The following is a 24,249-nucleotide window of genomic DNA, read 5'->3' as shown; positions in this document are numbered from 1 at the left end:
CAAGCAGAAAAATGAAATTGGACCATTACCTTACACCACACAGTAAAATAGAATCAAAATGGTTGAAGAACTTCAATGTGAGAAAGGAATCCATCAAAATCCTTGCGAAGAACACAGGCGGCAACCTCTTCGACCTCAGCCATAGCAACTTCTTCCTAGGAACATCACCAAAGGTAAGGGAAGCAAGGGCAAAAATGAACTATTGGGATTTCATCAAGATGAAAAGCTTTTGCACAGCAAAGGAAACAGTTAACAAATCCTTTTTGTTCTTTTAAAGGATAATTTATGGAGAATAATAGACATTAAGTATGCAAGTGGATGTGTGTGAGAGAAACAGTGGGTATGTGACAGTTTCCTGACTAGAATGTTTTCTCTCTGCAGGTGTCCAGTGTGAGGTGCAGCTGGCAGAGTCTGGGGGAGACCTGGTGAAGCCTGGGGGTTCCCTGAGACTTTCCTGTGCAGCCTCTGGATTCACCTTCAGTAGCTACTTCATGAACTGGGTCTCTCAGACTCCAGGGAAGGGGCTGCAGTGGGTTGCATGGTTTAGATATGATGGAAGTAGCACAAGCTACACAGACTCTGTGAAGGGCCGATTCACCATCTCCAGAGACAATGGCAAGAACACACTTTATCTGCAGCTGAACAGCCTGAGAACTGAGGACACGGCTGTGTATTACTGTGGGAAAGACACAGTGACAGGACCTCAGTGTGAGCCCAGAGACAAACCTCACTGTAGGACGGGATCTGGACCACCAGGGGGTGCACGCCACTCACCAATTCTGTCTTTAAGCACCAGGAGCAGTTGCAGATGGTGGTTGCCTGTTGGGTTCTGGGGCTTCCTCTCCATAGAGCAGTTTCCCCACAGGAAGCCTCACTGGACACATGATTCTGTGCTTACTTCTTCACTCTCTGACTTAGAAAATTTGTTCTAATGGGAAAACAACTACACAAAATTAAAAAAAATAGATACAAATACACAAAATACAGTCAGTTACATTGTTTATTCCCATCCCTAAGTACCAATGGATTAAAAATATTCTGGTGCTCATCAACTTAACTTTTACAGGAATCCCAGCAACACTCAGTATGCATCCCAGGTCCACCCAGCACACAGAGCAAACTTGCTAGAAGGAACGTCCATGCTGGACATGAGGCTACAGAAGCATCGACAATGCAAAGCAATAGAAGAAGGACCCATAATAGGGTCACTGTCTTGAACCATGTTCACAGCATCAATATAGTGACAGTCTGGGAAAGCAGAGGGACCCTCAGCCATACATGGTGTGAAAGTGGAGTCTGAAGATCACACACACACACACACACACACATACACACACAAGTATGTAAAATCATCACCCCCTTCACCATCATGTGTGCTGAGAGTGGAGCAGGCCTCTCAGCAAGGCGTAAATGCTTGGATAGAATCAGGGAAGGACACTGGCTCAGGATGTGTGTTGCATGTCAGTGGTGGGGACAGGGTCCTGTTCATGGGAGGGACTTGTGTGGAGTCAACATTCCACCTGCATTGAAGTAAGGAGATCCCATGGGTCCTTGCTGAATTTCCCATGTGTGGGGCATGTGGAGAAGTGGGAGGAATAAAGATCAAGGATCTAGCAAGAAATGGTCAAGGGATAAAGTGTGATGACAAATTCCACTAAACAAATACAAAACCAGTGAGAACAAACAGAGAGAAAAGGCCGTCCTAAGTAGAAAATGATCTGAGTTTCTGGAAAATGAGTAATAAGCTATGGAGGCAGCACAACAGAATTGCACAATATGTTGCTATAGAGAATTTTCATTCTAGTCAGAGTTAAAAAGCACAGTCTAGGTCCATGATGATGGAAAGGAAATAAGTACATGAAGTCATTAGGAGGCATACAGGTGTCCATCCTCCTTATGAGCCTCCCCAGTGTTGGAAAAATCTCAACAAAAGGAGAGTCCACAGGTGTTAGGTATGCTCTGTGGGGTGTTGACAGATGTTGCTGCAGAAATGGGTCCTCTCCATGCACTGGTGACCAGGAAACAAGGTTTCTGGTTTGAGACAGACAGTGGTTGCCATTCCCAGGTAGTGCCTGTAGCTCACAGCTGAGGTTACAAGTGGAATCCAGTTGAGAACATGGAGATATGGGCACAGTCATAGGCTGGCCACTTGACATAACTTCCACAGCCTGGTGGCCTAGTTTTGGATTTGCATGTGCACAGGTTCCTTCTGCAGCCTGGCAAGCTCTTTCCATACTGCTCTTCCTTCTGGTGTCTGGACTCTTCCAGTGAATGGAATTTCTGAGCTTCTATCTCAACTTTCTCCCATCCTGCTGTTTCTTGGCGCTTTTATCCACAGCCAGTGGTAAAGGTTTATGAACAACAAGGGATTGTCTCTCTTTCTGGGATCCAAGAGCTCCTGGGACAAGAAGGTGCATGGATGAGCCTCAAAGCAAGCTGCTTCTTTCTGCCGCTTCAGATCTTCCTCCAACCTGTGCTTCCAGGCCTGTGCCTTCCGAGCCACCAGTCTTGAAACCAGCAATTCCTGATACACACAGCAACATGGCTGTGTGCACAAGGATTGATGCTGAGCCAAAGAAGCCATACAAAGACAGTACATGTAGTACAATGACCCATTCAGGAATTCTACAAAATTAGAGTCTAACATGACATGAGAAAGAACAACAACTATATGGGGACAGGGTGAAGAAGGGAAGAGGAAGGAAGAATTCCAGGGAAAGTGGAGGAAATTCAGGAGAACTGATTTCCTCACTCTGTTGATTTTGACACCTGTGTTTATCATGTCACACATTCCGCCTGTGTGCAGTTCATCCAGTGACAAGTACATGCACCAAAGCTATGAGAGATAATCACAGAGATGACTCAGGAGGGATGCAGAGATAGTGAATGGTTAAAGACTTGAAAAACACCTGCAAGGATCTGATTCTGTCTGTAATACAGGTAAACACTACAACAAGCAAAATCATCCCATCTCCATCACAGGAGGAGTTCCACATTCCTCATGAGCCTGCCCACTCTGTCCTCCAGCTGATTCAGGGATGCAGCATGTCCTGAGGTGACGAACACAGTGGCATATCCTGGGGTCACTCTCACCCTACAAGTGTTCATGGACACCTCACAAAACCTCTCCAATTCTGAGTGTAGGCTCACAACTTTTATGGGATACATGACACCTACATTCTGAGATTTTTGTAAATATGGAAAAAACAAAGTAGCATATATAGCCAAGGTATATACTCTGAAAACATATATAATAAAAAATCATATTTTTTCAGAAGTGGTCAATACCACCAAATCAAAGACAGTCACACCTGCTACAGTCACTGCCCTCTCTGTCAGCTAAGATCCCAATCTGACTATACACAGAGGACATGCGAATAGGGCCCTCCCCATGCTGATTAAACCAAGCCATCCCTGACCCTGCGGTTGGGAGAGTAGCATCAGCCCCAGGATTCCCAGGTGTTCTACTCAGTAATCTGGAAAGAACACAGACGACTCAGCATGGACTTAGTGCTTCTGTGTTTTCCTTCTTCCACTTTTAAAAGGTAATTTATGGAGGACATGGGGAGATGGACAGGAGAAGCGAGTTGGGAGGAAATCAGAGGAGATGAACCATGAGAGACTGTGGACTCTGAGAAACAAACTGAGGGTTTTGGAGGTGAGGGGGTTAAGAGGGTGAATAAGCCTGGTGGTGGGTATTAAGGAGGAGACGTACTGCATGAAGCACTGGGTGTGGTGCATAAACAATGAATCTTGGAACACTTAAAAAATAAAATAAAATTTTAAAAAAGTGTAATTTATGGAGAACAGAAGATATTGAGCATGTGACTGAATATGACTGAGAAACAGTGGATGTGTGACAAATTCCTGACCAGAATGTGATGTGTCTGCAGTTGTCCAGTGTGGGGTGCAGCTGGTGGAGTCTGAGTGAGACCTGGTGAAGCCTGGAGGTCCCTGAGACTCCTGTGCAGCACCTGGATTCACCTTCAGTCGCTATGCCATGAGCTGGTTCGCCGGGATCCAGGGAAAGGGCTGCAGTGGGTCTCAGGTGTTAGCTATGATGGAAGTAGAAAAAGCCAGGCAGATTCTGTGAAGGGTCGCTCACTATTTCCAGAGACAAAATTAAGAACATGTTGTATCTGCAGAAAAACATCCTGAGAGCCAAGGACATGTCTGTATTTTACTGTGGGGGAAAGACAGTGAGGGGACATCAGTGTGAACTCAGACAAACCTCCCTGCAGGGACACATCAGGGTCTCAGCTAAAGAGGCAAACAGATCACCAGGGGATGCTCAGGTCACCAGGGGAGACTTAGGTGATCAGCAGCATTCAAGGCCAAACAATACCCTTTCTACACCAGAAGCAGATGCAGGTGGAGATTAAATGCCTGTTTCCTGGCACAGTTTGGGACTTCCTTTCCATAAACCAGTTTCCCCAATGAGACTTTCTAGCGTTATGATTTGTTCTTACTTCTTACATCTGTGAATAGAAACGTTGTCTATCATAGGAGAAAACTATATATACATCCACAAAAGGCAGGAAGTCACTTACACTTGATGAGTCTTTTCCCTAAATGACAATTACGGACATTCGGATGTAAGATGTAAGCCTGCTAAGTCTGTAAAAGTTTCAGCTGGACTCAACAACACAGCATCACACAACCCAGTGTACAACCTGTGAGCCAGCATCATCAAGTTCATGCCAGACATCAGGTACAGGGCCATCATGAAGCCAAAGCCAGAGAAAAATGACCCCAATGTGGGGGGTCATTGTGTGGACCACATGCTCACAGAATCTATTTAGCTGACACCATCCAGAGGCAGAGGACCTCAAACATGCTTGGTACAGTTGGTGAATCAGATGACACGACACACACAAGAGAATATGAAATGCTTTTCACCTCCATCATCGAAGTGTCTGTCAATTTCATGGAATGCCTCCCAGCATGTCTGAAATGCTTCAATAAACCTTAGAAAGGACATGAAATAAGGGATTTTTTGTTGTTGTGAGTTAGTGCTGGAAAATTCCATAGGGATCTGCACCATCAAGGGCACAAAACCTAGGTTTTCCTTCGAGATTTCCCATGTATGGAGCATGAGAAGAGGCTTCTATGCCATTAAAAAATCATCAGAAGATAAAGTGTCATGACTAATTCCATGCAACAATTGCAAAAGGAGTGAAAAGGAATACAAGTGATCAATAGGTGTAGAAGACCATCTGAGGGAGTCAAGATGGCGGGGAAGTAAGAGGAGGCACCATTTCAACCTGTACCCTAAAGTGAGCTGATTACCTACCAAAGAACTCCGACCACCCATGAAATCAGCCTGAGATCAGAATTATACACGTCTGGATCTCTACAGGAGCAGAAGACGCCAGTGGCAGGTAAAGCAGACTGGGAGAGTTGGACTGATATCTGAAGATAAACAAAAGGGGGAGGGAGCCACCAGAGGTGACCGATTAGAAAGTAACACCCCAACACGAGAGTGCTCTGAGTCTGGGGACGAACATCAACTTGGAGTCTGGCTGAAAGCACTCAAAAAACAAAGAGCAAAGGATCGCAGGGGAGTAATAGTGGGAACCTGGGCGGTTAGGGTCAGGGAACTAAGTCCCTGGACCCAGGACAGCCTCCCCTGGCACGGAGCCAGAGAGAGTGCGGCGGAGAAATCAGGTCTCCATCCCTGAGCCGCCAGTGTGCCTGAACGCCAACGCGCCCCAGAACGAGTGGGGTCTGGCTCCCATGAGGGGCTGGGAGCCTGGCCAGATGGCAATCCTGAAATGCGCGCGTCCCACACCCTCCCCTTGGGATAGGTGCTACTAGGCGCTAGCCTGGAGCTCTGGCATCCGGAAAAACCAGACATTCCCAGCCCGGGACAGCGGGGAAATCTCAGTGTGCAATCTTTGCTCGGAACCTCTCTGGCGGTCTGGAGCTGCCTAGACAACCACCGCTGCCCTGGTTTTGGGCACAACGAGGAGCTCCTGCATCCCCAGGGACAGTGACTCAGAACCCACTCTGCCAGAAGCTTTTGCAAAACAGTCTGAAGCTTCTCTCTGAGAAGGAGGTCGGGGTGCTGTTTGCTCTCCTCTAAACCTCCAAAAACCATCAAAAGCTGTCAAGGCGAGAGAAAGCAGATGAAAGAACATAAAAACCCCCAGAGAACAAAAGGCTGAAAAAAACAGTTTCCTGAAAAAAAAAAAAAAAAAAAAAAAAGCTCACCCCCTTGAGGGGAGCAGGAGGACCTAACTCAGGGAACATCATTATCTGAAAACCCATGTGGCAGGCCCCTCCCCCAGAAAACCAACCAGGAAGGAAGAAAGAAAAAAAAAAAAAGACTACAAGAGAACAATCACCACTACTTCATAAATACAACTTTTATTTTTAACTCTTTACCAATATTCTGGTTCTTTTTTTATATACATACAGATAATTTTTTAACCTATTTACCATCACACTGAGATGTCCAGTACATCAAATTCTTTAATAACCTTCTAACCTGAACTTTTTGATACATACACCCGTGTTTTTCTTTTGCTTTTCTATTTTTTTAATTCTTTTTTAACTTTAACTTAGTTTAGTCTAGTTTATTCTTTTTTAATTTTTATTTTCTACTATACATATAGAGTTAAACTTCAAGGGAATCCCCTTTCCCCAATCAATGCTACCCCTATAGGCAAACCAGTTTCTAATCCCCCTGTAACTTAGGAAAGTTGAGTCCCTTAACAAAAACATCAAGATACCTTCAGGAAGAATCAAAATAACGTTCCTCACCCACACTGAGAATCTATAACCACTCTCCCAATTTTTCCTTCTGACAGTGTTTCTGTGAATTTGTGTTTGTCCTGATAATATATAAATCTTATACTTGGGGTTCTTTCTGATGAGGTTCTTCCCTTTTTTTTTCTTTTTTTTTTGCTTATATATACATATTTTTTTCTCTTGTCATATACTTTTATCACTCTTTTTGTCTGTCTGTTTTTGTTTGTATACTCCACAAATCTTACCTTGTGGCCCATTTGGGCTGAGCCTTCTCTTTTATCTTCCCTTTTTTTCCTATCTCTCTCTCTCTCTTTTTTATTTTCCTTTTTTCTTTTCCATTTTTTTTCTTTCTTCTTCTCTATTTCTTTTTCTTTTCTTTTTTCTCTCATTTGGGTGGGGAATCTTGATTGCACAGAAGCGTTCAAGGGTGCACATTGACTGCACCACAATCGATAAGTCCAGCTGCATCTGTTCAGTCATCTCTTACCAAAATGACTAGGAGGAGGAATACCCAACAGAAGAAAAATACAGAGGATGGGCCTTCTGCAACAGAGCTAATGATTATCGACATAGACAATACATCAGAAAAGGAATTCAGACTAACAATTATCCAGGCAATAGCTAGGTTGGAGAAAGCCATGGATGACCAAACAGAATTGATTAGGGCAGAACTGAAAGCCAACAGGGATGATGTTCACAATGTTAGGGCAGAACTGAAAGCCACCAGGGATGATGTTCAAAATGCTCTCAATGAGTTCCAATCGAATCTAAATTCTCTCAAAGCTAGGGTAACTGAGACAGAAGATAGAATTAGTGATCTGGAGGACAAACAGATAGAGAGAAAGGATCAGGAGGAAGCCTGGAACAAACAGCTTAGAAGCCACGAAAACAGAATCAGGGAAATAAGCGATGCCATGAAACATTCCAATGTCAGAATTATTGGAATCCCTGAAGGGGAAGAAAAAGAAAGAAGTCTAGAAGATATAGTGGAAGAAGTTGTCTATGAAAATTTTCCCAATCTCACGAATGGAAACAACGTTCATGTACTAGAGGCAGAAAGATTTCCTCCCAAGATTTTAGATTCCCGAAAGTCCTCACGGCACCTTATCATTAGAATGGGGAATTTTGTTTCAAGAGAGACCCTCTTAAAAGCAGCTAGGACAAAGAAGCTTCTTACATACAGAGGAAAGCCCATTAGAATAACGTCAGACCATTCCACAGAGACCTGGCAAGCCAGGAAGGGCTGGCAAAATATATTCAGAGTACTAAATGAGAAGAACATGCAACCAAGAATACTCTATCCAGTAAGACTGACATTTAAAATGGATGGAGAGATAAAGAGTTTCCAAGACAGGCAAGGCTTCAAAGACTATGCAACCACCAAGCCGACACTGCAGGAAATATTAAGGGGGGTCCTATAAAAGAGAAAAAATCCTAAGAATATCATTGAACAGAAATATAGAAACAATCTACAGACAGAAAGTCTTCAAAGGCAACAGGATGTCAATAAAAACCTATCTCTGAATAATCACGCATAATGTGAATAGCCTAAATGCGCCCATAAAATGACACAGGGTTGCAGATTGGATAAAACGACAGGACCCATCCATATGTTGTCTACAAGAGACCCATTTTGAACCTAAGGATACACCCACACTGAAAGTGAAGGGATGGAGAAGCATCTTTCATGCCAATGGGCCCCAAAAGAAGGCCGGGATAGCGATTCTCATATCAGATAAATTAGATTTTAAACTAAAGACTGTAGTCAGAGATACAGGACACTACATAATTCTTAAAGGGACTATCCTCCAAGACGATCTAACAATTGTGAATATCTATGCCCCCAATATGGGAGCACCCAATTACATAAGAAAACTATTAATCAAGATAAAGAGTCATATTGATATGAATACAATAACAGTAGGAGATCTTAATACGCCTCACAGAAATAGACAGATCATCGAAGCAGAAAATTAATAAAGAAATAAGAGCATTGAATGAAACATTGGACCAGATGGACCTCATAGACATATACAGAACATTCCACCCTAAAACAACAGAATACTCATTCTTCTCAAGTGCACATGGAACCTTCTCCAGAATAGAGCACATACTGGGTCACAAAGCAGGACTCAACCGATACCAAAAGACTGACATTATTCCCTGCATATTTTCCGATCACAATGCTTTGAAACTGGAGCTCAATTACAAGGAAAAGTTCAGAAGGAACTCCAACACCTGGAAGCTAAAGACCACCTTGCTTAAGAATGCTTGGATCAACCAGGAGATCAAAGATGAACTTAAACAATTCATGGAAACCAATGAGAATGAAGACACCTCTGTCCAAAACCTATGGGATACAGCAAAGGCGGTTCTAAGGGGGAAATACATAGCCATCCAAGCCTCTCTCAAAAAAATGGAAAAATCCAGAATACACCAGCTGTCTCTACACCTTAAAGAACTGGAGAATCAACAACAAATCAAACCAACTCCACATGCAAGAAGGGAAATAATCAAGATTAGAGCAGAGATCAATGAGGTAGAAACGAGAGATACAGTAGAACGTATCAATGAAACTAGAAGCTGGTTTTATGAAAGAATCAATAAGATCGATAAATCATTGGCCACACTAATCCAAAAGAAAAGAGAGAAAGCCCAAATTAATAATATTATGAATGAAAGGGGAGAGATCACAACTAACACCAAGGAAATAGAAACAATCGTCAGAAATTATTACCAACAGTTATATGCCAATAAGCTAAGCAACCTAGATGAAATGGATGCATTCCTGGAAAAGTATAAACTCCCAAAATTGAACCAGGAAGAAATTGACAACCTGAATAGACTGATATCTAGTAATGACATTGAAGCAGTGATCAAAAACCTCCCAAAAAAACAAGAGCCCAGGACCTGACGGATTCCCTGGGGAATTCTACCAAACTTTCAAAGAAGAAATAACACCAATTCTCCTGAAGCTGTTCCAAAAAATTGAAGCAGAAGGAAAACTTCCAGACTCTTTTTATGAAGCCAGCATTACCCTGATCCCCAAACCAGGCAAAGACCCTACCAAAAAGGAGAATTTCAGACCAATATCACTGATGAATATGGATGCAAAGATTCTCAACAAGATCCTAGCAAACAGGATCCAGCAGCACATTAAAAAGATTATCCACCATGACCAGGTGGGATTCATCCCTGGGCTGCAAGGTTGGTTCAACATTCGCAAATCAATCAGAGTGATAGAACAAATCAATAAGAGAAGAGAGAAGAACCACATGGTCCTCTCAATGGATGCAGAAAAAGCATTTGACAAAACCAACATCCGTTCCTGATGAAAACGCTTCAAAGTATAGGGATAGAGGGAACATTCCTGAACTCCATAAAATCTATCTATGAAAGAGTCAGAGCAAATATCATCCTCAATGGGAAAAAGCTTGCAGCCTTCCCGTTGAGATCAGGAACACGACAAGTATGCCCACTCTCACCATTCTTGTTCAACATAGTATTAGAAGTTCTAGCAATGGCAATCAGACAACAAAGTGAAATAAAAGGTATCCAAATTGGCAAGGAAGAAGTCAAACTCTCTCTCTTCACAGATGACATGATTCTTTATATGGAAAACCCCAAAGACTCCACCCCCAAACTCCTAGAACTCATACAGCAATTCAGTAACGTGGCAGGATACAAAGTCAATGTACAGAAATCAGTGGCTTTCTTATACACTAACAATGAAAATACAGAAAGGGAAATTAGAAAATCGATTCCATTTACTATAGCACCAAGAACCATAAGATACCTGGGAATAAACCTAACAAAAGAAGTAAAGGACCTGTACTCGAGGAACTACAGAACACTCATGAAAGAAATTGAAGAAGACACAAAAAGATGGAAGACTGTTCCATGCACTTGGATTGGAAGAATAAACATTGTTAAAATGTCTATACTGCCTAGAGCAATCTATACTTTTAATGCCATTCCGATCAAAATTCCACCGATATTTTTCAAAGAGCTGGAGCAAATAATCCTAAAATTTGTATGGAGTCAGAAGAGACCCCGAATTGCTAAGGAAATGTTGGAAAACAAAAACAAAACTGGCGGCATCACGTTACCCGATTTCAAGCTTTACTACAAAGCTGTGATCACCAAGACAGCGTGGTACTGGCATAAAAACAGACACATAGACCGTGGAATAGAGTGGAGAGCCCAGATATGGACCCTCAACTCTATGGTCAAATAATCTTCGACAAAACAGGAAAAAATATTCAATGGAAAAAAGACAGTCTCTTCAATAAATAGTGCTGGGAAAACTGGACAGCGATATGTAGAAGAATGAAACTCGACCATTCTCTTCCACCGTACACAAAGATAAACTCGAAATGGATAAAAGACCTCAATGTGAGACAGGAATCTATGAGAATCCTAGAGGAGAACATAGGCAGTAACCTCTTCGATATCAGCCACAGCAACTTCTTTCAAGATATGTCTCCAAAGGCCAAGGAAACAAAAGCAAACTTTTGGGACTTCATCAAGATCAAAAGCTTCCTCACAGCAAAGGAAACAGTCAACAAAACAAAGAGGCAACCCATGGAATGGGAGAGGATATTTGCAAATGACAGTACAGACAAAAGGTTGATATCCAGGATCTATAAAGAACTTCTCAAACTCAACACACACAAAACAGATAATCATATCAAAAAATGGGCAGAAGATATGAACAGACACTTCTCCAACGAAGACATACAAATGGCTATCAGACACATGAAAAAATGTTTATCATCACTAGCCATCAGGGAGATTCAAATTAAAACCGCATTGAGATACCACCTAACACCAGTTAGAATGGCCAAAATTATCAAGACAGGAAACAATGTGTGTTGGAGAGGATGTGGAGAAAGGGGAACCCTCTTCCACTGTTGGTGGGAATGCAAGTTAGTGCAGCCACTTTGGAGAACAGTGTAGAGATTCCTGAAGAAATTAAGAATAGAGCTTCCCTATGACCCTGCAATTGCACTGCTGGTTATTTACCCCAAAGATACAGATGTAGTGAAAAGAAGGGCCATTTGTACCCCAATGTTTATTGCAGCAATGGCTACGGTCGCCAAACTGTGGAAAGAACCAAGATGCCCTTCAACGGATGAATGGATAAGGAAGATGTGATCCATATACACAATGGAGTATTATGCCTCCATCAGAAAGGACGAATACCCAACTTTTGTAGCAACATGGATGGGACTGGAAGATATTATGCTGAGCAAAATAAGTCAAGCAGAGAGAGTCAAGTATCATATGGTCTCACTTATTTGTGGAGCATAACAAATAACATGGAGGACATGGGTAGATGGAGAGGAGAGGGAGTTGAGGGAAACTGGAAGGGGAGATGAACCATGAGAGACTATGGACTCTGAAAAGCAACCAGAGGGTTATGAAGGGGCAGCGGGGGGGGGGGTGGTTGAGGAACCAGGTGTTGGGTAATAGGGAGGGCACGTACTGCATGGAGCACTGGGTGTGATGCCAAAACAATGAACACTGTTATGCTGTAAATAAACAAATAAAAATAAATAATAAAAAAAGAAGACCATCTGAGTCCTTTGGACATAGGAATGATAATATATAAGCAGAAAATAATAATAATAAATATATGAGAAGAGGGCAAGGGTAGTACCCAGTGTCTCAGGTGAAAGCTGTCCACTTCCCAAGGTCACCAGCAGGTTCTGATGGTCTTGTGTCCCCTGGGTGCACGCAAAGACTAGAAGCTTCAGCAGGGATCCATGAGAATGCTCAGGATGAGGTGATGGTTGGGAGGAGCTTTCCCCCTGCAGAGATTAATTGATCCTTCTGTTACTGATATCAGCTCAATGTGTATAATTTCTACCATCCATACATTGGAACCTAACACCAATTTAATGGAATGAGTGCATGGGGACTTAGGGAAGCACTTATGTCAGGAGCGTGCAGTCTCATAATGGGATTAGGGCTCTTATATACCAGGACTGGGAAAGCTTTCTGCCCCTTGGCCCCATGTGAGTTAACAGGGAAAGGACTGCCTAGGGCATGAGTTCTCTCCAGACACCAAATCTGCCTGCACCTTGACATGGCACTTCCCAGACTCCAGAACTGTGAGAAATGTGTGTCTAATGTTTAAAACCACCAAGTTCGTGTACATTGTTACAGCAGCTGGAACACACGGAGACATTAGTGACACATGAACCCAAGCATTTTTTCTGGCGTTTTCAGAGTTTGTGGCAGTGATAATAGATGGGATTTGAGTCTTATCATCATTTTGCAGAGTTGTGTTATGCTGATTGCCATGAGCTGTGCAGCTCAGTCACTGGACATAATGTTGTTACCCCATGTCCCCAACATGAAATCCAGATTGTGGGTTTCTGTTACTCCCCATTTGATCGTCAAGGTAGGTCCCCCTTGACGTGTTCATTACTGGAAAATCTCAAGGCACCTGCATTACTTGTTTATCCTTTATCGTGTTGTTTATATGCAATCCTTTTTCTAATGCGTTTTGCACCAATTAGGTAACAGCAAATAATGACAATACCTAACAGCTCTGCCATCTTATTACATAGTTAACACATGAACACAACCGGTAGTGAACCTGTTTCAGTAAAGTCAAGTGCACTGATGATGAGTGGAGCAATTCTGAATTACCAGAAGCAGTGGAGAAGTTCAGCTTTGTCCAAATTCAACATGATTTGTACACGTAGCTGCTGTCCCCAAGCTTGCACATCCATGACTTTAAGCCCAAGAGGATGGAGGAGGCAGTGGATCCAAGAGGATCTCTAACAGAAGGGAGCCCCTCGACTAGTGGTGGGGGTTGATGAATGTGTGATCAGCCCTTGGGGCAGAGGAATGTAGGATCTCCCTGCAGTAGGATCATCTCCTCTGTCTGTAACCAGGTCTCTGGGCAGCTCCATGAGGACATTCCCCACATTGGATAAAGAGGGTCCTGGGCATAGTGAAGGGGGACCCCAGAGAGAACACTGAGGTCCCTAAGGGTACAGAGAGACCCTCCTCCCAGGGCACCCCCAGGAACTAGTACTCTCTATCCCCAAGTCCCAATTCCATACAAATTCAGCTTCCACATGACCATCTACCTGAACAATAGATGGAATCCAAGCCCTCATTTACTTACATTCTGGTCCTCCTTAACCAGGACTTACCTATTTTCAACACCTCTTACATTTTCCTACATCTGTTCCATGGATTCATGATGTTACAGAGTAAAATTTCTGCACTGAGGTCCCTGCAGTCCTGAGAGCCGGGCACCATAGAAACAAGGACAACATTAGCAATCATAATAACTCCTAAAGACCAACCACAGGGCCTTTTACTTACCCTGAGCACAGAAGGTTCTAGGGAGGAAGACATTAATCTGAGTTTGAAAGAAAAGCTTGGTGTTCCCTTCCGAGGTAACCTGAGATATAGAGACCCTACTAAACAGGCACCTTCAGGGGCTCTAGCCCCAGGATGAGCCACCGACCACCATCCAGACCCCAAATTCTCATGGGAAAGAGGAGGATGAGGGGGAGGCTGGAAGTGAGCTTTCACACAGGATCTAGAGTATGGAGATTCTTCAACTTGATTTCTCTGTCCTCTGTGGTCCTCATGGAAAGGTTCAGCATGTATGTTATGTTTTTGAGATGCTGAGTATGAGAAGTTATTTCTAGATCATGGACATCAGACCTTTGACTGTAGTGCCATTTAAAAATATCTTCTTCCAGGGGCACCTGGGTGGCTCAGAGGATTAAAGCCTCTGCCTTCAGCTCAGGTCATGATCCTGGGGTCCTGGAATCGAGCCCCACATCGGGCTCTCTTCTTGGCGGGGACCCTGCTTCCTCCTCTCTCTGCCTGCTTCTCTGTCTACTTGTGATCTCTCTCTGTCGGATAAATAAATAAAATCTAAAAAAAAGAATTTTTTCTTCCATTCCATGAGTTCCTCTTTATTTAGTTGACTACTTACTCTGTTGTGCAGAAGATTTTTATACGCATGAAGTCCAAAAAGTTCATTTTTTCTTTTGTTTCCTTTGCCTTTGGAGACAAGTCTTGCAAGAAGTTTTCTTGGCCAGTGTTGGAGAGGTTACTGCCAATGTCCTCCTCCAAGATTTTAATGTACTCTTGCCACACATTGAGGTCGTTCATCAATTTTCAGTTTATCCTGTGTATGGTGTAAGAGAATGCTTGAATTTCAGTCATCAACACAGAGCTGTCCAGTTTCCCAGCAACATTTATTGAAGAGACTGTCTGTTTTCCACTGGAAATTTTTTCCTGCTTTGTTGAAGACTAGTTGACCATAAAGTTGACAGTCCATATCTGGACTCAATACTCTGTTCCATTGGTCTATGTTTCTGTTTCTGTGCCAGTAGCATGCTTTCTTGGTGATCACAGCTTTGTAGTAAAGCTTGAAATCAGGCAACATGATGTTCTCAGCTCTGTTTGTCTTCTTCCAAACTTGCATAGCTAATTAGGATCTTTACTGTTTCCATACAGTATTCAGGATTGTCTGTTCCAGCACATTAAAAAATGTTGCTGGCATTTTGAACGGGTTGAAATTGAAAGTATAGATTGCTCTGGGAAGAAAAAACATTTTAACAATGCTTATTCTTCTGATCCATGAGCATGGAATGGTCTTCCAACTTTTTGTGTCTTCTTCAATTTCTTTCATGAACATTCTGTAGCTCCTTGAGTACAGATCCTTAACCTCTTTGGTTAGGTTTATTCCCAGGTATCTTATGGTTTTTGGTGCTATAGTAAATGAAATCAATTATCTAATTTCCCTTTCTGTATTTTCATTGTTAGTGTATAAGAAAGCAACTGATTTCTGTACTTTAATTTTGTATGCTACCACCTTACTGAATTTCTATATGAGTTCTAGTAGCTTGGGAGTGGAGTCTGTAGGGTTTTTCATATAAAGTATCATGTCATCTGCGAAGAGAGATAGTTTGACTTCTTCATTGCAAATTTGAATACTTTTTATTTATCTTTGTTTTCTGATTGCTTTTTCTAGGACTTCTAACACTATATTGAACAAGAGTGGTAAGAGTGGGCAACCTTGTTGTGTTCCTGATATCCAAGAGAAGTCTGTCAGATTTTTCCCATTGTGGATGATATTTGCTGTGGTTTTTTTTTCATAGATAGATTTGATGAAGTTGAGGAATGTTCCCTCTATCCCTATATTTTGAAGCATTTTAATGAGGAACAGATGTTGGATTTTGTCAAAAGTTTTTTCTGCATCAATGGAGAGGACCATGTTGTTCTTCTCTCTTCTCTTATTGATTTGTCTTATCACACTGATTGATTTGCAAATGTTGAACCACCCTTGCAACCCAGGGATGAATCCCACCTGGTCATGGTGGATACTTTTTTAAAGATTTTATTTAATTATTTGACAGAGATCACAGGGAGGCAGAGAGGCAGGCAGAGAGAGAGGGCCAGGCAGGCTCCCTGCTGAGCATAGAGGTCAATGAGGGGCTAAATTTTTTCAATTTGCAATAATCACACCTCAGATAAACCTCATTATCTATGATACTATGGTGGATAATCTTTTTAATGTGCTGTTGGATCCTATTAGCTAGGATATTGTTGAGAATCTTAGCAACCATATTCATTAGGGATATTGGTCAGAAATTCTCCTTTTTGGTGGGGTCTTTGCCTGGTTTGGGGATCAGGGTAATGCTGGCTTCATAAAAAGAGTCTCAAAGTTTTCCTTCTGCTTCAATTTTTGAAACATCTTCACAAAAATAGGTATTATTTCTTTTTGGAAAGACTGGTAGAATTCCCCAGGGAATCCGTCAGGTCCTGGCTTTTACTTTCTGGGAGGATTTTAATCACTGCTTCAATCTCATTACTAGATATTGGTCTATTCAGGTTGTCAATTTCTTTCTTATTCAGTTGTGGAAGGTTGTGGGTTTCCAGAAATGCATCCATTTCATCTATGTTGCTTAAGTTATTGGCACATAACTGTTGATAATAATTTTTGATGATTGTTTCTATTTCCTTGGTGTTAGTTGTGATCTCTCCCTTTTAGTTCATAATTTCTCTCTTTTCTCTTCGATTAATTTGGCTAATTTGTTTATCAACCATATTGAGTATTTCAACAAACCAGCTTCTAATATCATTGATGCATTATACTGTATGTCTAGTTTCTATCTCATTTATATCTGCTCTAATCTTGATTACTTCCTTTATTGTGTGTGGAGTTGGCTTAATTTGTTATTGATTCTCCAGTTATTTAAGGTGTAAAGATAGCAGGTGAATTCTGGATTTTTCCATTACTTTTGAGGGAGGGTTGGATGTCTACGAATTTCCCCCTTAGGACAGCCTTTGCTATATCCCATAGAATTTGGACCAAAGTGTCTTCATTCTCATTGGTTTCCATGAATTGTTTAAGTTTCCTTTCACTTCCTGGTTGATGCAAGAATTCTTAAGGAAGGTGGTCTTAAGCTTCCAGGTGTTTGAATTCCTTCTGAACATTTCCTTGTGGTTTAGCTCCAGTTTAAAAGCATTGTGATCCGAGAATAAGCAAGGAATAACCTCAGTCTTTTGGGTATCTATCCATTCTGAGGGAGGGATAATGCTCCATAGTACATATGGATCATATCTTCCTTATCCATCGCCCATTGAAGGGCATCATGGTTCCTTCCACAGTCTGGAGACTGTGGTCATTTCTGCTATAAACATTGGGGTACAGATGGCCCTTCTTTTCCTTACATCTGTATCTTTGTGGTAAATACCCAGTAGTGCAATTGCAAGGTCATAAGGAAGCACTAGTTTTAATTTCCCTGAGGAATACTACCAAACATTCAAAGATTAAATAATTCCTCTTCTGATGAACCTGTTTCTAAAAAAACAAAACAAAACAAAACAAAACAAAACAAAAAAAACTGAAGCACAAGGAAAATTTCCAGATTCTTTTTTTGAAGCCAGCATTATCCTGATATGCAAACCAGGCAAAGACCCCACCAAAAAGAAGAATTTCAGACCAATATCCCAGATGAATATGGATGATAAGATTCTCAACAAGATCCTAGCTAATGCGATCCAACAGTTCATTAAAATAATTATCCACCATGACCAGGTGGGATTTGTCCATGGGATTGAAGGGGTGATTCAACATTTGCAAAACAATCATTTGATCGAGAGATCAAAGAGAAGAGACAAAAACCACAAGGTCCTCTCATTTGATGCAGAAAAGGCATTTGAAAAGATACAGCACCTGTTTCTGATTAAAATGCTTCAAAGTATAGGGTTAGGGGGAAAATTCCTCAATTTCATAAAATCTATCTATGAAAAACCCACAGCAGTTATCATCATCAAACGGAAAAAGCTGACAGCATACAACTGGAAATCAGGGGGAGGACAAGGATGCCCACTCTGACCACTCTTTCTCAAAATAGTATTAGAAGTCCTCCAACAGGTATGATATGGTGCTTGGTGCTATAGTAAATGGAATCAATTCTCTAATTTTCCTTTCTGTATTGTCATTGTTAGTGTATAAGAAAGCCACTGATTTCTGTACATTGACTTTGTATCCTGCCACATTACTGAATTGCTGTATGCGTTCTAGGAGTTTGGGGGTGGAATCCTTTGTGTTTTCCATATAAAGAATTATGTCATAAGTGAAGAAAGAGAGGTTAACTTCTTCATTGCCAAATTGGATACCTTTTATTTCTCTTTGTTATCTGATTGCGGTTGCTAGTAATTCTAATAATATGTTGAACAAGAGTGATGAGAGTGGGCATCCTTTACGTATTCCTGATCTCAACGGGAAGCCTGCAAGCTTTTTCCCATTGGGGATGATATTTGCTGTGAGTCTTTCATAGATAGATTTTATGGAGTTCAGGAATGTTCCCTCTATCCCTATACTTTGAAGCGTTTTCATCAGGAACGGATGTTGGATTTTGTCAAATGCTTTTTCTGCATCAATTGAGAGGACCATGTGGTTCTCCTCTCTTCTCTTATTGATTTGTTCTATCACACTGATTGATTTGCGAATGTTGAACCATCCTTTTAACCCAGGGATGAACCCCACCTGGTCATGGTGGATAATCTTTTCAATGTGCTGTTGGATCCTGTTTGCTAGGATCTTGTTGAGAATCATAGCATCCATATTCATCAGTGATATTGGTCTGAAATTCTCCTTTTTGGTAGGGTCTTTGCCTGGTTAGGGAATCAGGGTAATGTTGGCTTCATAAAAAGAGTCTGGAAGTTTTCCTTCTGCTTCAATTTTTTGAAACAGCTTCAGGAGAATTGATGTTATTTCTTCTTTGAAAGTTTGGTAGAATCCCCCAGGAATACATCAGGTCCTGGACTCTTGTTTTTTGGGAGGTGTTCGATCACTGCTTCAATCTCATTCCTGGATATTGGTCTATTCAGGTGTTCAAATTCTTCCTGGTTCAATTTTGGGAGTTTATAGTTTTCCAGGAATGCATCCATTTCATCTAGGTTGCTTAGCTTGTTGGCATATAATTGTTGGTAATAATTTCTGATGATTGTTTCTACTTCCTTGGTGTTAGTTAGTGATCTCTCCCTTCTCATTAATAATTTTATTAATTTGGGCTTTCTCTCTTTTCTTTTGGATTAGTGTGGCCAATGGTTTATAGATCTTATTGATTCTTTCAAAAAACCAGCTTTTAGTTTCGTTGATACGTTATACTGTATCTCTGGTTTCTACCTGGGAATAAACCTAACCAAAGAAGTAAAGGATCTGTACTTGAGGAACTACAGAACACTCATGGAAGAAATTGAAGAAGACATAAAAAGATGGAAGACCATTCCATGCTCTTGGATTGGAAGAATAAACATTGTTAAAATGTCTATACTGCCTAGAGCCACCTATATTTTTAATGCCATTCCGATCAAAATTCCACTGGTATTTTTCAAAGAGCTAGAATAAATAATCCTAAAATTTGTATGGAATCAGAATAGACCCTGAATTGTTAAGGAAATGTTGAAAAACAAAAACAAAACTGGCGGCATCATGTTACCTGATTTCAAGCTTTACTACAAAGTTGTGATCACCAAGACAGTATGGTACTGGCATAAAAGCAGACACATACACCAGTTGAACACAGTAGAGAGCCCAGATATGGACCCTCAAATCTATGGTCAAATAATCTTCGAAAAATAACATGAAAAATATACAGTGGAAAAAAGACAGTCTCTTCAATAAATGGTGCTGGGAAAACTGGACAGCTATTTGTAGGGGAGTGAAACTCAACCATTCCCTTACACCGTACACAAAGATAAACTCAAAATGGATAAAAGACCTCAATGTGAAACAGGAATCCATCAGAATCCTAGAGGAGACCATAGGCAGTAACCACTTCGATATCAGCCACAGCAACTTCTTTCAAGATGCGTCTCCAAAGGCAAAGGAAACAAAAGCAAAAATGAACTTTTTGGACTTCATCAAGATCAAAAGCTTCTGCACAGCAGAGGAAACAGTCAACAAAACGAAGAGGCAACCCACGGAATGGGAGAAGATATTTGCAAATGACAGTACAGACAAAAGGTTGATATCCAGGATCTATAAAGAACTCCTCAAACTCAACACACACAAAACAGATAATCATATCAAAAACTGGGCAGAAGATATGAACAGACAATTCTCCAACGAAGACATGCAAATGGCTATCAGACACATGAAAAAATGTTCATTATCACTAGCCATCAGGGAGATTCAAATTAAAACCACATTGAGATACCACCTGACACCAGTTAGAATGGCCAAAATTAGCAAGACAGGAAGCAACATGTGTGGAGAAGATGTGAAGAAAGGGGAACCCTCTTACACTGTTGGTGGGAATGTAAGCCACTTTGGAGAACGGTGTGGAGATTCCTCAAGAAATTAAAAATAGAGCTTCCCTATGACCCTGCAATTGCACTACTGGGTATTTACTCCAAAGATACAGATGTAGTGAAATGAAGGGCCATCTGTACCACAATGTTTATAGCAGCAATGTCCATGGTCACCAAACTGTGGAAAGAACCAAGATGCCCTTCCACGGATGAATGGATAAGGAAGATATGGTCCATATACACGATGGAGTATTATGCCTCCCTCAGAAAGGATGAATACCCAGCTTTTGTAGCAACATGGGCAGGACTGGAAGAGATTATGCTGAGTGAAATAAGTGAAGCAGAGAGAGTCAAGTATGATATGGTTTCACTTATTTGTGGAGCATATCAAAGAACATGGAGGACTTTGGGAGATGGAGAGTAGAAGGTAGTTGGGGGAAATTGGAAGGGGAGGTGAACCATGAGAGAATATGGACTCGGAAAAAGAACCTGAGCATTTTCAAGGGGCGGGTGTGGGAGGTTGGTGGAACCAGGTGATGGGTAATAGGGTGGACACTTATTGCATGGAGCAGTGGGTGTCATGCAAAAACAAAAAATACTGTTGCGCTGAAAAAAAAAGAAATCACCAACATCAACAACAAAAAAAAGTCCTCCAACAACAAGCAGACATCAAAGAGAAATAAAATATATTCAAATTGTCGATGAAGAAGTCAAACTCTCTCCCTTCACAGATGACATGATGCTTTATATGAAAAGCCCAAAACACTCCACCCCCATAGTGATAGAACTCATACAGCAATTTAGTAATGTGGCAGAATACAATATCAATGTACAGAAATCAGTTGCTTTCTTATATACTAACAATGAAAATACAGAATGGGAAATTAGAGAATCGATTCCATTTACTATAGCACCGAGAACCATAAGACACCTGGGATAAAACCTAGACAAAGAGTTAAAGGCTCTTTACTCGAGGAACTATAGAACACTCATGAAAGAAGTTGAAGAAGACACAAAAAGATGGAAGACCATTCCTTGCTCATAAATCAGAAGAAAAATCATTGTGAAAATGTATATACTGTCTAGAGCCATCTATAATTTCAATGACATCCTGAACAAAATTCCACGGAATTTTTCAAAGAGCGGGAACAAACAGTCCTAAATCTTGTGTGGAATTAGAAAGAGACCCTGGGGGGTACCTGGGTGGCTCAGTGGGTTACGCCTCTGCCTTCGGCTCAGGTCATGATCCCAGGGTCCTGGGATAGAGCCCCACATCCGGCTCACTACTCAGCGGGGGGCCTGCTTCCTCCTCTCTCTCTGCCTGCCTCTCTGCTTACTTGTGATCTATCTCTGTCAAATACATAAATAAATAAATCATAAAAAAAAGAAAGAGACCCTAGATTGCCAAGGAAGTTTTTAAAAAGTATAACATGGGGAGTCAAGATTGCGGGGAAGTAGGAGGAGGCACCGTTTCAACCTGTACCGTAAAGTGAGCTGATTACCTACCAAAAAACTATGACCACCCATGAAATCAGCCTGAGATCAGAATTATACACGTCTGGATCTCTACAGGAGCAGAAGACGCCAGTGGCAGGTAAAGCAGACTGGGAGTGTCAGACTGATATTGGAAGATAAACAAAAGGGGGAGGGAGCCACCAGAGGTGACCAATTGGAAAGTAATACCACAATACGAGAGTGCCCTATATCTGGGGACCAGCATTAATTTGGAGTCTGGTTGAAAGCACTCAAAAAACAAAGGGCAAAGGATCGTGGGGGGAAATAGTGGGAACCTGGGCGGTTAGGGTCAGGGACCAAAGTCCCTGGGCCCAGGACAGCCTCCCCTGCTGCTGAGCCAGAGAGCATGTGGTGGAGAAATCAGGTCTCTATCCCTGAGCCGCCAGTGTGCCTGAATGCCAGCGCGCCCCAGAACGAGTGGAGTCTGGCTCCCATGAGGGGTTGGGAGCCTGGCCAGACAGCAATCCTGAAATGCATGCATCCCACACCCTCCCTTGGGATAGGTGCTCATAGGCGTTAGCCTGGAACTCTGGCATCTGGAAAAACCAGACATTCCTAGCACAGGACAGCAGGAAAATCTGTGTGTGGTCTCTGCTTGGAACCTCTCTGGCGGTCTGGAGCTGCCCAGACAGCCACCGCTGCCCTGGTTTTGGGTACAATGAGGAGCTCCTGCATCCCCAGGGACAGTGACTCAGAACCGACTCTGCCAACAGCTTTTGCAAAACATTCTGAGGCTTCTCTCTGAGAGGGAGGTCGGGGTGCGGTTTGCTCTCCTCTAAACCTCCAAAAACCATCAAAAGCTGTCAAGGCGAGAGAAAGCAGATGAAAGAACATAAAACCCCCAGAGAACAAAAGCCTGAAAAAAGTAGTTTCCTCAGAGCCCACCCCCTTGAGGGGAGCGGGAGGACGTAACTCAGGGAACATCATTGTCTGAAAACCCACGTGGCAGGCCCCTCCCCCAGAAAACCAACCAGGAAGGAAGAAAAAAAAAAAAAAAAGAAGACTACAAGAGAACAACCACCACTACTTCATAAATATAACTTTTATTTTTAACACTTCACCAATATTCTGGTTCTTTTTTTTTATACATACAGATAATTTTTTAACCTATTTACCACCACACTGAGATGTCGAGTACATCAAATTTTTTACTAACCTTCTAACCTGAAATTTTTGATACATACACCCGTGTTTTTATTTTGCTTTCTCTTTTTTTAATTCTTTTTAAATTTTAACTTAGTTTAGTCTAGTTTATTCTTTTTTAATTTTTATTTTCTACTATACATATAGAGTTAAACTTCAAGGGAATCCCCTTTCCCCAATCAATGCTACCCCTATAGGCAAACCAGTTTCTAATCCCCCTGTAACTTAGGAAAGTTGAGTCCCTTACCAAAAACATCAAGATACCTTCAGGAAGAATCTAAATAAACTTCCTCACCCACACTGAGAATTTATAACCACTCTCCCAATTTTTCCTTCTGTCAGTGTTTCTGTGAATTTGTGTTTGTCCTGATAATATATAAATCTTATACTTGGAGTTCTTTCTCATGAGGTTCTTCCCTTTTCTTTTACATATATATATATGTATATATATATATATATATATATATATATATATATTTCTATTTTCATATACTTTTTTTCCATTTTATTTATTTTTTCAGCATAACAGTATTCATTCTTTTTGCACAACACCCAGTGCTCCATGCAAAAAAACGTACCCTCCCCATTACCTACCACCTGTTCCCCCAACCTCCCACCGCTGACCCTTCAAAACCATCAGGTTGCCCCAATCTCCCACCCTTGACCCTTCAAAACCCTCAGGTTGTTATACTTTTATCAGTCTTTTTGTTTGTCTGTTTTTGTTTGTATACTTCACATATATTGCCTTGTGGCCCATTTGGGCTGAGCCTTCTCTTTTATCTTCCCTTTTTTTCCTCTCTCTCTCTCTCTCTCTCTCTCTCTCTCTCTCCCTCTCTTTTTCCTTTTTTCTTTTAACGTTTTTTCTTTCTTCTTCTCTATTTCTTTTTCTTTTCTATTTTCTCTCATTTGGGTGGGGAATCTTGATTGCACAGAAGCCATCCAGGGTGCACATTGACTGCACCACAATCGATAAGTCCAGCTGCATCTGTTCAGTCATCTCTTACCAAAATGACTAGGAGGAGGAATACC

The 24,249-nt window shown here is 41.6% G+C and overlaps 1 long non-coding RNA gene across 1 annotated transcript; it reads left to right on the top strand.

The window, feature by feature from the left end:
• The first annotated feature begins 3,906 nt into the window (after positions 1 to 3,906).
• On the top strand, positions 3,907 to 22,505 carry LOC123943818. Its single transcript, XR_006818683.1, has 3 exons — positions 3,907 to 3,937; positions 14,487 to 14,496; positions 22,496 to 22,505. It is a non-coding gene; the product is annotated as an uncharacterized LOC123943818 (long non-coding RNA).
• Positions 22,506 to 24,249: the final 1,744 nt, after the last annotated feature.

The sequence above is a fragment of the Meles meles genome, chromosome 6 (genome assembly GCF_922984935.1).
Source record: "Meles meles chromosome 6, mMelMel3.1 paternal haplotype, whole genome shotgun sequence".
Classification (NCBI taxonomy): domain Eukaryota; kingdom Metazoa; phylum Chordata; class Mammalia; order Carnivora; family Mustelidae; genus Meles; species Meles meles.
The sequence above is the reverse complement of the archived record's forward strand: the minus strand, read 5'-3'. Positions and strand labels throughout refer to the sequence as shown.